This window comes from Humulus lupulus, chromosome 7 (genome assembly GCF_963169125.1).
Source record: "Humulus lupulus chromosome 7, drHumLupu1.1, whole genome shotgun sequence".
Classification (NCBI taxonomy): Eukaryota; Viridiplantae; Streptophyta; class Magnoliopsida; order Rosales; family Cannabaceae; genus Humulus; species Humulus lupulus.
The window spans coordinates 79,375,270-79,388,723 of record NC_084799.1 but is presented as its reverse complement, the minus strand read 5'-3'; the positions used below and the strand labels follow the sequence as shown (position 1 = coordinate 79,388,723).

The 13,454-nt window shown below is 35.4% G+C and overlaps 1 non-coding gene across 1 annotated transcript; it reads left to right on the top strand.

Moving 5' to 3' along the window:
• The first annotated feature begins 9,571 nt into the window (after positions 1-9,571).
• On the top strand, positions 9,572-9,678 carry LOC133793202 (small nucleolar RNA R71). The gene has a single exon (XR_009874658.1). It is a non-coding gene; the product is annotated as a small nucleolar RNA R71 (small nucleolar RNA).
• Positions 9,679-13,454: the final 3,776 nt, after the last annotated feature.

Here is a 13,454-nt window from a genome sequence, read left to right as displayed (position 1 = left end):
TTAAAATATTTCTTCACGCAAAAGGAGCTCAATATGAGGCAGCGTAGGTGGTTGGAACTAGTAAAGGACTATGACTATGAAATCATATACCACCTAGGAAAGGTGAATTTAGTTGCAGATGCATTAAGCCGGAAGAATTACAGAAATCTGGCTGCATTATCCAGAATTGAAAAACCGCTTCAGCAAGAGCTGATTAATGCCGGAATAGAAATAGTCATGGGTCAACTGGCTAACTTGTCCATCCAATCAAGTTTACTAGAAGATATACGGATCGGGCAAGGGCATGATGACACATTATTATCACATATAGTTGCAGTCAAAGAAGGCAAGACTACAGATTTCTCTTTATCAAGACAGGGGTTCTTGAAATATAAGGGTTGGGTATGCATGCTGAATGACCATGGAATTAAGATGAAGATTTTAGAAGAGGCACACAATACGCCATACTCAGTTCACTCGGGGTCTACCAAGATGACTCACGACCTTAAGGAACTATATTAGTGGTCGGGAATGAAGAAAGACGTAGCACATTATGTGTCCAAATGCTTAATATGCCAGCAAGTGAAGGCAAAACATCAGCAACCTGCAGGCTTATTGCAACCGCCTAGTATTCCAGAATGGAAGTGGGAGGACATAGCCATGGACTTCATGACAGGATTACCATAAACAAATAAGCAACACAACTTGGCTTGGGTTGTGGTAGATAGACTCACCAAGTCATCTCACTTCCTGTCTATCAAGACTACGTACACTACACACCAGTACGCATACATTCATGTTTGGGAAATTGTAAGACATAATGGAATCCCTAAGACCATTGTATTCGATAGAGGATCGTGTTCACGTCAAGATTTTGGGGAAGCTTGCAGCAAGCCATGGGTACCGAGCTAAGTCTCAGTACGAAACTTCACCCTCAGATCAACGTACAGTCCGAGCGTACCATACAGATATTAGAAGATATGTTGTGCGCTTGTGTACTAGACTTCGGAGGATCGTGGAGTAAGTATTTTCCACTTATAGAATTCTCCTACAATAATAGCTACCAGGAAACTATTGGTATGGAACCCTATGAGCTACTTTATGGAAGGAAATGTCAGTCGCCATTACATTGGGACGAGGTAGGAGAAAGACAACTTCCTGAACCCGAAGTTGTTAGAGAGGCTCAAGACGTAGTGGAACTAATTAGAAAATGTACGCTCGCTGCTCAAAGTAGACAAAAGAGTTATGCAGATGTCAAGCGATGAGATGTGGAATTCAAAGTCAGAGATCAAGTCTTCTTAAGAATATCTCCTATGAAAGGAGTGAAGCGGTTTCGGAAGAAAGGCAAACTTAGTCCTCGGTTTATAAGTCCTTTTGAGATATTAGACAAGGTGGGACCAGTAGCATATAGATTAGCCCTACCACCAGCTCTAGTAGATAGCCACAATGTGTTTCACATCTCGATGTTGTGTAGATATGTGTCAGACCCATCCCACGTTCTCAAGTATGATACATTAGCATTTTAGAAATACCTAAGTTATAAGGAACGACCGGTTCACATACTAGAGAAGGGGGTGAAGCAATTACGGTCTTAGAGTTTTCCAATAGTCAAGGTCTTATGGGGCAATAGTACAGAATGGGAGGCAACGTGGGAGTTGGAGGAAGACATTCGAGCATGGTATCCGAAATTGTTTGGTAAGTAAGTTTTGGGGACGAAATTCTTTTAAGTAGGGGAGAATTGTAGCGTCTCAGAATTTTACTTAGTTAGATAGAACTAGCTTATGTTGTAGTATTTTAGTTTTCATGGTTATTGGTTCAAGCCGAGAATTATTTGGAAACTCGTAGAGCTAGTTATGGATTTTATAAGTTTAACCTATAGTTTAGAAATATTAATTTTATCATAAGGTTTGATTATTGAAACTAGTCCTAGAAATATTATTTATTATAATTAAGGTTTAGATAGAATAATTAAGGATGTGACATTTGTCACATGTATGTTTATTAAGGATTTAAGGATTTTACGTGAATAATTTAATAAAGGATAAACCTAGGATATCTAGAACCTTCCATCAGTTTTAGGATCTTGTATTACCCAGTCAAAGGGGTTTAAACAACTTCAAGTGTGCTGAAAGTGTACAAAAACGTGTTTAATATATCAGCATAAGTCGATATATCGTAGTTATAGGGACCGATATATAACCTATGATGATACAGAAAACACGTCGACTTCGCACGAACGAAACCAAGGAGCCTCAGGAATATGGGGGAGGCAATATATCGCTTATAGGGGGTGATATATCGGCTCCACCTGCATATTTTGCACTCTGTGGAATCCAAGCTAGAAATATCTCTCAACAACTTGGACATGCTCTTGAACGATTTTGACCGAGTTCTTGGCATCTGTTGAGCAGAAAATTCAATTTTTATTCATTTTAAAGGGATTTAGTTTCACTCCTTGAACTCTATAAATAGGACCCTTCACTCAACCATTTGCATCATCATTCAGACACTTCTCAGAGCCTCCAAGCTGCTAAATTCATTCTAGAGAGAAACACTAGGGTTTTGGGGTTAAAAGCTTTCAAATCTAAGCTTTTATAAACACTTGGGAAGTAAGCTAAAGTGTGATTTCAGTATTGATGTGTGGATCGAAGTTCTAAGCTAGCTAATGTACTCTTAATCCTCAAGTTTAGTTCAATGCGGTTCCTCTTATTCTTTTCTTTTTCTTCAAATCCTAACTTGTTATAATGTCTTTTGGTTTGGTTTTTGATTTTCCTTGAAACTTAAGGTTTTCGGTAAGTTTTTATCTTGATGGTTTAGATCTTCTTTTCACCCTCTTTTCTTTAGGAAACTTATGATTTTACTGTTTGGTTTTAGGAGTTTCTAATCCTGGACTTGTCTCCAAAACCCCAGTTTTGGTAAGGAAAATAAGTTAGATTTTATGTGTTATGATTATGTTTATATGCTATGTGTATGTTTGTATGTATGTTGTTTTTATGTTTGTAGTCGCTTGGGAAATATGGTTGCTTAGATAGCGAATAAGCAAATACCGAGATTTTTATCATTATCGTAGACTATAGTTGTGTTTAAACCTAAATCTAAATAGTAGCAGGAGGACCTAGATTGTTTCTATCACATACTATGGTAATGAGTTAATGGCCATTAATTTGTAGTCTTATGTTTTATGCTTTATGTTTTTACATCTTACGATTTATGTTATGCTTTAGTAGCTTTTCCTTACTGGACATTAGACTCATTCCTTTTTATTTAGATGGTCCAGGTAAGTGAACATGGAAGGCGGGACGGATCCATGGCGGCTTTGGCATGTGTATTGGGAGAGGACTATAGAAATGGACCGATGGAAACGATCGAGGATGACGTTGATATTTGTGTCTTTATTTATGTATTTATGATTTTCGCATTTAATATTTGAACAATTAATTAAAAGTTTTGTTTTTTTTTTATTTTATGTAATAACAATGGGATCCCGTATTTTGGATTTTTATAATAAAGTATATTATTTTATGTTTATATCCAAAAGATAGTAGTATGTCTTAGTAATTTTTTTTTTTAAAGATTCGAGGTCTTTAAGTTAGTCGTGTCTTTACATTCTTCAAGTTTACGATGATCACAAAACCTACCAAGAGCAATGTCTTCGTGAGACTATGTTTTTTGGAAGTAGGAAATAAATTATGGGATAGATTCAATTATGTAAAACCACACATGAGAGTTTGTATACCTTTCACAAGGTTCAAAATCAATTGGGTGAAAGTGGGTATTATGAAGGAAATATCACACCGATGGCACATACAATCCTTCAAAGCTAGATGAGTAGGTAAAGGGTTAAACAAAAGGAAGGAATTGATTACTTTGACACGCATGCACAGGTTGCTAGGACAACCACTATAAGAATACTATTTGCATTATCATCAATATATAACCTTTATGTTCATCAAATGGATGTCAAAATGACATTCCTACATGGAGATCTTGATGATGAGACTTATATGGAATAACCGGAGGGTTTTGTTCTAAGGAGAAATGAACATAAAGTGTGTAGGCTTGTTAATTCATTATTTCGTTTAAAACAAGCACTGAAACAATGGCATGAGAAGTTTGATAAAGCTATTGTTTCAGATGGGTGTAGACACAATAATGGACAAGCTCTTATACTCTAAGACTTGTGATGGCTATGTCATCTTGGTGTGTCTATTTGTTGTTCATTGTTGATTTTGAGTAATGAGATGCGAGGCATAACGGAAACAAAGAGGTTTCTATCTTCCACTTTCTAAATTAAGGACCTTTGAGAGGTTGATACCTTCTTTGGCATAAAAGTGAGAAGAAATAGTGGGGGTTATGTCTTAAGTCAAGCTCACTTTTTTGAGAAAGTGCTTGACAAGTTTAGTAATCTCAAAATCAAATAGGTGAATACACCATTTGATTGAAGCATAAATCTTGAAAAGAACAATGGTAGAACGGTTAGTAAACTAAGTGGGTTTACTAGCAATCCAAGTATGGAACATTGAAAAGTGATTGAGAGAGTTCTAGGGTACCTTAAAAGGACCAATCAGCTAGGCCTCCAATATTCAAAGCTCCCAAAGATACTTAAAGGATATTCCGATGCGAGTTGGATATCAAGTGTAGGAGATAATCTCTCCAAAAGTGGTTGGGTGTTTATGCTCGGAGGAAGAGCGGTTTCTTGGGGTTCTAAGAAACAAATATGTATTTCACACTCAACTATGGAAGCTGAATTTATAGCTTTAGCAGCAACCAGCAAAGAGGATGAGTGGCTTAGGGATCTCACGTTGGAGATCCCAATTTCTGCGGATGAGGTATCGACGATCTCGATACTTTTGATAGTAAAGCCACATTGGTTAGAGTATATAATTACATATATAATGGGAAGTCTAGACATATATGTCTAAGACATGAGTATGTGAGAAAATTGATTCTTGGAGGAATCATATCGATCTCATATGTTAAGACAAGTGAGAACTTAGCGGATCCATTTACAAAACCTTTTGTAAAGAGGTTAGTAAGTTCTACTTCAAAAGGGATGGGACTAAAACTCCTAGAATAATATATTCACCAATGATGGTAAGCCAACTGCAAACTTGTGAACATCAAGGATGAGAGTTCGATGGGTAAGAACAAGTTAATGGATGAATAGTTTCAACACTAAAATCATGAGTTCCATCAAAGGATGGTTAGTGTTGGTTGCTATCGAGTGAGGGTTAAGCCTAAGGCTTTTAGTGAAGTTCAGTTGTGTGCAACAAGCATCTCTCAAGGTAGCAAAGATGTTGTAAGAACTTCACCTATGTGAACTTAGAGGTGGTGTCGCCTCTAATGAGAGTTGGAGTTTCTCCCCGTAAAGTTCGTGAAATGGATGAGCACATGGCCATATGAGTGCTAAGCGAGAAAAGTGGGAAAATGACTGGTCAAGTGGAGGTATGTGTAGTGTTACCGGTTTTATCATTAAGGAGTACTTGGTTCAGTATTTAAGACACCAATGACTTTGATAAGGCTTTGCAATACTTTCACTAAGATAAAGTTCAAATCGAAAGATACTTGATTTTATGCACCAAAATCGTTAGGCTAAGAAGAGAGGATTATATTTTACCAACTGGGGGATTGTTGAGATTTGTTAAATATAATTGTTAAGTTGTTAACATGTTGAGGTGCAAAACACTTAACGGTTTTCACTTAAAGAGAGGTCTAAAGTGACTTTAATAGGTCTAAAGTGATACAATGAGGTATCCAAACATTCCCAAAAATTTTGGTAGCATTTGGAGCAATTTTAGGACAATTGAAGTGGTCCAAAGTCAGAGAGGGTGGCGATACGTTGCCCCCTAACTGGTGTAGCATCTCCTAAATGTGAAGGGCTACAATAGCCCTAGCAGGAGATGCATCGCCTACTAGTAGGTGAAGTATCTCTTGTCAGGCGATGCATTGCCTACATGCAGGCGATGCATCGCCTGGGCGGTCTTTTAGGGTCGTACATTTTACGTAAAATGCTCCAAATGATGTGTTTTAAATCCTCTAATCATATTGGTTAGACTAATGATGATGCCTGCACTATATATATGGGTTATTAGAGTTGAAAATCCTTGATCACACTTTCCAACTCTCTCTCTCTAAAACTCATTTATCTCTAGCTCTCTAAGACCATAGTTTTCTCCAAGAAACTCATCAAGCTTGCTTGACTTGCATGAGTTTAAAGTCTTATTCAATCCCAAATCTCATTCTACTTAGTTGAAGCTTCAAGCAATTGGGAGGGCTTGGAATAGATATTTTGGACAACAATATTCATATTTTGTATAAGCCTTAGAAGTTCCCCAAGTTGAAGATTCAAGTTGCTCAATACAAAAGATTGTTTCTCTCTAACACTAATCTTGTATTTTGTAATTCTATAATGTTATTCATTGTTAGTATTGATGATTTAATGTATCTAAATTCATCTTATCATCATTTAATCATTTAGTTCATCATATTCAAGATTAACATTCATATCATGAACATGTTTCTTTGATTATCAAGAATTGCCTACATACTTTGAATTTGAATCTTGATCAACATCTAGGATTTGGAATATTACATTATTATCATAATTCATTATTGATTTGCTAAGATTAAATCAATTTATTCCCAACAATAGTTTCTTTTGGAGTAATGCACTATACTCCTTAGTAAGTGCCACAATCTCATTGTCCTCCAAAATCCTTTTCTTTGATAGAATTTCCTTTATAAACTTCACATAACTTGACATTTGTTCAAGTGCTTCGATGAAAGGAATGTTGAGAAGAATCTTTCGAAAACATCTAAAAACTTAGAAAAACTTCTTATCAATCATCTACTTTTGAAGCCTCCGAGGATATGGGATCTTGACTGTTGGGGTTTTATCCCCCAATTAAAACTCAATTTTTTGTAATCTCATTTATTATCAATAAAAGAATAAAATTATTTTTTGACTTGGTCAATCACTTTGCTCACAAGTTTTATTTTCATGATTATTTATTTAATATAAACTTTTATTAAATCCTAAGCATATAGCTAATCGTATTTATAGTGACGTAATCACAGTTGAATATAAATATGATTATATGTTCAAAATAAGTTAGTCCTAAGATTAGTCAGTGCACACGATTTACACTGACTTGCCAATCTATGATATGATCTACTTACACATTGTAGTGTTATGTTCTTTCGAGAACATTAGCAAAGTAGATAAGATCATGTGTATTTGTTACATCGGACTGGACCGATATTGACAGTTGATAGGATTAAGTAAACATACTGTTATTATCTATTCTAGTCATATCATATAGTTGACCATAGGTCAATTCAATCTCAATTCTTAGTGGTTAGTATTCTAACTGATTGTATCATTTGAGTTCTTTGAATTGTTCATTACCAGCTTACCCTACGGACTAGCCCATACTTACATATTGGGAACTCGATAGTATAATTAAGTGGGAGTGTTAATCATAAATATGAACATCTATAGCTTCTGATGAAGAAGTGAAACGATGGTTTCCTTTTATTTTGGTTCAAGATGCTAATGATAGAGATCTCATTTCAGTAATTAATATTAGTTTACTGAAATATCATTTACAAGGAACTAAGTGTTTTAAGGATAAAATACAATGAGGGGTAAAACAGTATTTTAGTCCCATCTCATTGTAGACCGTCTATAGAGGATTGAGTGACAATTATGGTTGTAACAATGGAAAATTAATAGCGTATTTATATTTGTTATTAGAGCGTTCTATGAATTCAAGAGTGCAATTCCGAGTCTTTAGTGGAGTCACGAGGAATTAAGAAGTTAGTAAATTTATTTTTTAGATTTATGATAACTTATTGGAGCTTGATTTCATAAGCCCATGGTCCCCACTGTACCTTGGATAAAATCATCTAGATAGTCTCAATTAATTGATTTAATTATCAATTAGATTATCAAAGTTGACCTGGTCAATTTTGGATAGTTTCACAGAGTTATGTAATTTTGAGAAGAAAAGAGAAATTAGGGCAGATTATTAGTATCTAAATTAATAAATAAGTTTAAATCAAGGTTCAAATTATAAATAATTAATTTGATGAAGGATTTAAATAATTAAATCAATAGAAAATAATACATGCCATGATTTTAAGTCCAATGGCATTAAAATCAAATGGGAAATTTCACGGGCCTAAAGTCCATGATAATTTCGACCTAGGGCTGTTAATTGTCTATTATTTTATTGATTTTTAATTAAATTAATGACCTAATTAAGTCTATAAAATGAATGCTAAGAGAGAGTTGAAAATAGAAGTTCAGATTTCTGAAACACAAGTTTCTGATAGGTTTTAGATTCTCTCTAAACATAAGTCTTTTTCTAAGCCTTATTGTTATTTTCTCTTCTTCTCTCTATATCTATCTCATGTGTTGAGAATTTCCCACTCTAGTCTTGATGATTCTAAGGATACTTTGGAAGGCTGTGAAGAAAATTGAAGATCAGTTCAGTTTCTTGGTAATACTCAGCGACAGAAAGGATACAAGGGTTAGAGAAACTGAAGGAAGGACTCTATTATTCCGCTGTGTATAATGTAAGTATTCTTATCATTATTTTTCTTTGAATTCAATTTTAGAAATATGTTCTAGGTTATCTCATATTAATTTTTTTAATATTAGATCTACATGAAAATAAATAAATATCCTGTAAAAAAATTCGCAACATTGACGTGATGCTCAATAGTTATTTTTGGTTGCTTCATCTCAAGGTTATCATTAACCTCTTTTTCTACTTTACCTTCTTCTCATCAACCAATTTTGGTGATAGAATAGACTTCTTAACTGACTCTTCTAACTCCTTACCACTCCTCAAGGATATTGCATTTCACTGCTCTTTAGGAATTACTTCAGTACTGTTTTTCATTAAAGTAGCCAACTGACCAATTTGAGTCTACATAATTCTAATAGAAGCCCTTGTTTCGGTCATAATCTGATTCAATACATCTTGTTTAGCTTCAGGTTGCTTCATGGCAAGTGGCTACTGTGATGGTTTATTATGTGATCGCTTCATGGAAAGATTGTTGTGGCTATGGGAAAGGTTGATGGTTTTGTGGAAAAGGCAGTTGTGCTCCTTGATTATTTTTCAATTAGAATTTAGGGTGGTTCCTCCACCCTTGGTTGCAGGTCATAGAATATGGGTTATTGGCTGGACTTTGGAAATTTTGTATGGCTTGAACTTGTTCCATAGGAAAATTATTGAAATCCACTACAAGGCATTGGTTAGGTGGATGAGTCATTCCACACATTTGACACACACTTTGCAATTGCATGGCTTGAGCCACGAGGTTATTTTGTTGTAACTTTTTCATCAAGGATGTCACTTGAGTTGTAAGCATTGAGATGACATCTAATTCAATCATCCTAGCCACCTTATTTGTATTTTCCCTCTCAGTAGGCCACTGGTAGTTGTTCATGGCCATCCTCTAGTATTTCATATGCTTCGTTAGCACTCTTGCTCATGAAAACACCCCCTGCTACTCATCAATTATGGTACGAGTAGTACCACCCAACCCATTATAAAAGTTGTGGACTGGCATCCACTTCTCAATTCCATGATGGGGACACTTCCTTAACAACTCCTTGAAGAGCTCCCATGCATCATACAATGACTTCCCATCATTCTAGTGGAAGTTATTAATTTTGCCTCTCAGCTTTGCAGCATTTGTTGGAGAGAAAAACTTGGCAAGAAACTTTTGGGCTAGTTCCTCCCATGTCGTGATAGAATTGGCTTGCAGCGAAATTAATCATCTCTTCACTTGGTCCTATAATGAAAATGGGAAAAGTCTCAACCGGATTGTATCGTCACTCACCCCGTTCATCTTAAACGTTGCACACAGCTCTATGAAATTGGCAATGTGCAAGTTTGGATCCTCAGTAGGTAATCCACCAAATTGGACAGTGAACTACACCATTTGTAAAATTGTTGGTTTTGTTGTTAGGACCAACTGTGGAGTGTTTGATGCATGAATGCACTCCCGTGACAGTGGGAAGTACATAATCTCTTACGGTCCTTGGTTCTTGCTCATCAGGGACCTCTGCAGCAATTGGGAACTCTGCAGCAGCTGTCAACAGCATTGTTTGTTGCATTCCCTTGATTTACAGGCATTATTGCCTCCAACCTCTTATTTGTTTTGGTTCTGTCTATAGATTCTCTCTATCTCAAGATTTATTGGTATGATCTCAAATGACTTTCCACGTCGCATAAACCAAAACTTTCTGAGATAAAAAATTTCAGACACAAACTAAGTTAGAATAACAAAGAAAACAATAAAATCAGAGTAAACATTAATTGAATTGATATTAAAAAATTTCTACAAAAAATTGATAGCGCAAGTATACATATCGTTCACATAATAAAGTGCACAAGTACGAGTATCGTCTCACGAAGACAGAATTACCAATTACCAACACTTAATTCATAATCTCTATTTGGGTAACGAAATGTTGACAATAAAAGAAAAATAAAATATAAACATAGAAATTATGAAACAACAAATAATTAGAAACTATGAACTCAAAACAAACAATTCATTAATGGATGAAAAATTAGGGAATCTAATCTCATCATCTTTCCACTCTCTATTTCCTTAATGCAATATTCTCATAAATATTTTCTTCTAATTGAGATAGTATGTTTGAATCTCACCTTTTAGATTTTGAATCAAATTCATATAGAACATGTAATAGATGGCCAATCAATCGCAAGCAATAAGCATTAATTGAAAAGATCTGAATAATGAAGAACAAAACATAAAATTTGCATTAATTCATAAAAGAGTTTCAAATGACTCAATTAAAAACCCTAAAGTAGATTTAGTTCATATTCATAATATTAAAATCAATAAAACTAACAATTAACATGAAATAAAGATAGAAGAAAGAAAGAAAAGAAAAACTCTAAAGCGATTCAATGTTTCTCAATGAGGTTCCAGTTGTTTTCTCCCAGTTCCAACTCTGAAAAACTCCGGTTTTATGATGAAAATCGCATTAAAATACGAAACCCTACATTTTCCCCATGTGAAATGACCAAAATTCCCTTCATTAAAAAATTGCAGAATTCGTCACTTTCCAGCCACCTAGCGTGGTCACGCCCTACAATAGCACGATCGCGATACTTGCTCTGAAACCCCGATTTTTCCAAAATTTTGTCTTTTGTCGATTTTCACCTCATTTCATTCGAAAACATCTCGAGTCCTTCAAAACCTAAAAAAAACAAAAACAAGCATAAAATAGAACAAAATAATCCTAACTAACTAAAACACAACCTAAAAAGACACACTAAAATGAGTCTAAACTCGTTTATCAAATTGAGATATTTTATTGGAATGGAAGTGATGAGGAACAAATAAGGGATCTCAGTTTCACAACAAAAGTATGTACTTGATTTGCTAAACCAAACATGTATCCTAGGTTGTAAACCGGTTGAGATAGAAATGGATCCATATAACAAGTTTGGGAAGAGTCATGATGGTGTTCCGGTTGATAGAGAGGTATCAACGAATGGTGGGTAAAATCATCTACCTATCTCATAATAGGCCTGATATTTCATTTGTTGTTAGCAGTGTTAGTCAATTTATACACTCACCATGTGAAGAGAATCTAAATGTTGTGTATCGAATCTTACGATACTTAAAAGGTACCCCTGACAATGGATTGTTCTTCAGAAAGAATGACTCGAGAAAAGTAGATGCTTTCACAGATGTTGACTGGGCTAGAGACAAGAAGGATATGAAGTCTATTTCTGGATACTGTACATGTTTTTAGGGAAACCTAGTTACTTGGAGGAGCAAAAAGCAATCAATGGTTTCTAGGAGTAGTGGGGAGGCAGAGCTTAGAGCTCTGACACATGGGTTATGTGAGTTACTTTGGCTAAAAATGTTGCCAGCAGAAATCAAGGTAACTAATGAAGGACCTTTGGTAAATGCTTGTCCTAACGATTGCATCCTATATCGAAAGAGATTTGTGGATGCAATTGCATGTCCAACATGTGGTGAGTCTAGATGGGAAAATAAAAAGAATTCAAATGCGGTTAAGGATGGTGTCCTTGCCAAGGTGTTATGGTACTTTCCACCTATACAACATTTTGTTAGGTTTTACTGAAATGTCAGATATGCTAAAAGTTTAACTTGGCATGTCAATGAGAGGGTAAAAGATGGTAAGATGAGACACCGAACTGACTCACAAGCTTGGAAAAAAATTGATGAGAGATGGTTTGACTTTGGCAATGAACCTAGGAATATATGTCTTGCTTTTTCTGCAGACAAAATTAATCCACATACTTCCCATAGAAGTAGGTATAGTTATTGGCCTGTTATGTTGGTTATGTACAATTTACTCCCTTGGTTTTCGAATATAGGTAATTCCATGGAATTTGTACATTGACTTGACTAACAACACCTTGGCAACATGCTACATTAAGAAGACAAGGCCAAGAAGCTTAAGGTGCATGGAGAGGAATATGGAAACAATATTTTTGTGTCATGGTTGATGAATCCCTTAAAGGGTGTGCGATTGTGCCATGCTCAATCAAGCATGAATGTTAGAACCTAGTGGGTCAAGCGGTTGGTTACTATGTAGCTTGGCTGAAGAGGCTAGTCCTCATCGATGGCCAACCTCTTTAGTTACATTTTAACCTAGATTTTATTTTTATTCTAAGTCATTTTATTTTACAAAAAAATCCTATTTGTTTTTAATTTTTTGATTTAAGAAGTCTAAGACTCCTAGAGATCCTGCTTGTAGCGACCCAAATTTGTTAATAAGGCTTGGGGCCTTGATTAGTGTGCCTAGAGGGCAATAATTTTTATACTGTATTAATTTATGTGAATTTAATGAATATGTGGTTAGAATGCATGTTTAGGTGAAATAAATATGCATGTGGGCCCATTTGGTTATTAGGGGAAAATTGGTAATTATAGCCCGTTGAGGGCATAAATGTAATATATGTGATATTCTTGATATAATGGTGATATATTTGCGATGCACGTTTCGAGACGGTCCTAGAGAGCTATTTCGCTAAAAGTCACAACGGGATTAAATACCCGGCTCGGGAGGAGCCTAGGGGTATTTCGGGAATATTATAAATTTAGTTGGGGGACTTTTAATTAAAGGTTAATGGTATTTTAGTAACTTGGGTAACTATAGGTAACCATTGAGGATAGTTACTTTAAGTGAGAAAGTGGTATTTTTGTAAAAGAATAGGAAAGGTCTAGGCTGCCCTTGAGGTTTAGCTAGAAAGAGAGTTAGATGGAAGGGCAAATGGGTCCTTTGTCTGGGATTTAGATAATTATGGCTAAGAGAAGGTCATTCACATTTTCTACACTTAGACAAAATTCAATTCTTGCTAAAAGTTAAGGAGAAGCTAAGAAGCAAGAAGGAAGGAAGGGAAACTCTGAATTTTGTGGGATCAAGAAGGGAGTTAAGGCTAGAGAAC